The sequence below is a fragment of the Rhagoletis pomonella genome, unplaced genomic scaffold, assembly GCF_013731165.1.
Source record: "Rhagoletis pomonella isolate Grant_MI unplaced genomic scaffold, Rhpom_1.0 Rhpom_scaffold_00003, whole genome shotgun sequence".
Lineage (NCBI taxonomy): Eukaryota > Metazoa > Arthropoda > Insecta > Diptera > Tephritidae > Rhagoletis > Rhagoletis pomonella.
The window spans coordinates 15,924,364-15,926,746 of NW_023458557.1; positions in this window are offsets into that span (position 1 = coordinate 15,924,364).

Genomic DNA, 2,383 nt, shown 5'->3' on the forward strand with positions numbered 1-2,383 from the left:
AACCGCTCAGGAACAATTTACTACAAGAGCGTGCAATTGCTGGCTTATGCCGATGACATCGACATCATCGGTAACAAAAACCGCGAAGTCTGTTCTGCCTTTTCCAAGTTGGATAGGGAAGCAAAGCGAATGGGTCTGGTGGTAAACGAGGACAAGACAAAGTATCTCCTGTCATCAAACAAACAGTCAGCACATTCGCGTCTTGGCACCCACATCACTGTTGACAGTTACAATTTCGAGAAAGTAGAGAATTTCGTTTACTTGGGAACCAGCATTAACACCGATAATAATGTCAGCATTGAAATCCAACGCAGAATCACTCTTGCCAACAAGTGCTACTTTGGACTGAGTAGGCAATTCAGGAGTAAAGTCCTCTCCCGACGTACGAAAACCACGCTCTATAAGTCACTCATCATGCCCGTGCTGGTATATGGCGCAGAAGCATGGACAATGACAACATCCGATGAGGCGGCTCTTGGAGTGTTTGAGAGAAAGATTTTGCGGAAGATTTACTGGCCTTTACGCGTTGGCGACGGCGAGTACCGCTGACGATGGAACGATGAGCTGTATGAGCTTCACAACGACATGGACATAGTGCAGCGACTTAAAATACAGCGGCTCCGCTTACTTGGCCATGTCGTTCGAATGGACACCGACGCTCCAGCTCTGAAAGTATTCAACTCGGAACCCACTGGTGGTAGCAGAGGAAGAGGGAGGCCCCCACTGCGATGGAAAGATCAGGTGGAGAAGGACTTGGCTTCACTTGGCGTTTCCAATTGGCGTCAGTTGGCACAGAGGAGAAACGACTGGCGTGCTTTGCTGAACTCGGCCAAAATCGCTTAGGCGGTTACAGCGCCAAAAAAGAAGAAGAAAAATAAATATTTATATATAGGCACTTTTATGAAATTTGGAACATTTTAGGTGATGCAAATAAAGTTAAAGGCATTTCTGGGTATACACATACGTACATAAATGAAATTTAAAGCCTATCTTATGGCTTTTGATGATTTTAAAGCCATTTTGTGCAGCATATATTTAGAATTTATTGGCATATTTTAAGCGCTTAAAATAAGATTTTAGAAGCATATTTTTGGTTGCCCTAGTGATTAAAATTGTAAAGGAACATCAACTTAACATATATAAACTAACGGCTATTAAAATCGCATACAGCAAAAAGTTTTACTTTTCTTTCATAGAGCTAAAATGAGGAAAACCATATTGCACATATAATTCTTTTACTGGGGTATATGCGGACATTTATAGATGTATTTATGCACATATGTACAAATCTATGCACATATGTAAATATCTTTGCAAATACATACATATGTATGTATGTATGTATATCAGCATTTTAGTTGAAAGTACGTTTTGCTTGTCGCTATTTTCATCGCTCCACTACATTCTTGTCCTTAGTTTTATTCAGATACATACCACAACTGTGTATTTTCTTCGAAAATACTCAAGTACTACACTGCTTGCAAACACAAACGCGTGTTAAACAAACAGTGAAACAATTTGTTATTTTCTAAGTTTGCGAATAATACTTTACATTTAAGTTTAAGCCATTCATAACAAACACTTCGCTACGGCCTTCTTTAGAAAAAATACATTCGTTTTAAATAAAAATAAGCGAAATCAGCCCAAGTTTATATAACCCAGATTTTGGGTCGCTTAGTCAAAAATGGAAACATATTCATGTATGTATGTATATATATTTGAATTTTGAGAAAACAAGGCAAATAGAAAACTCGGCTAAAAACGGCTAAGAAATCGGCTGCCGGCTAAACCGAAATTTCTCCGGCTGTTTGCTATCGCAACCGGCTAAATCTAACCGGAAAACGGATAAAACCACGACGTCTGAGATAAAAAAAGTTCTGAAATGCCAACGCCCATTTTAAGCCCTTGAAACTTGTACTATATTCTACTAGAATTCAATGGACTGCAAAACTGCAAACTCAGAATATTTCTGGGAATATAATTAAAACAGCTCATTATTTTTACGAAAGTCTCTTGATTTTTTTTAAATAGGAAACTTGGATTTCGACCACTGTATTTATGTAAAAAAAAGTCGGAAAAATTTTCTATGAAATTTCTTTTGAATATTGTAAAGAAATCACTGTGTACTCATTATTTTGTTTAGTAAGGCTACAAAATATTAACGTTCCATGGCTATGAAAATTTAAAAATGAATTTTTGTGTTTCAAATTCTTCTTTCATAATTAGTTGTATGCAAGTGGTTCATGTAATATCTTAACTGACGCCAACATACAATTTTAATCTTAGTTAAAACATTCATTGGAATTCTTAGATTTTTATATAATTTAATATGAATGATGTTAAGTTTTTTCTCAAAAATCTGTTTCTTGTATTCATTTGCTGT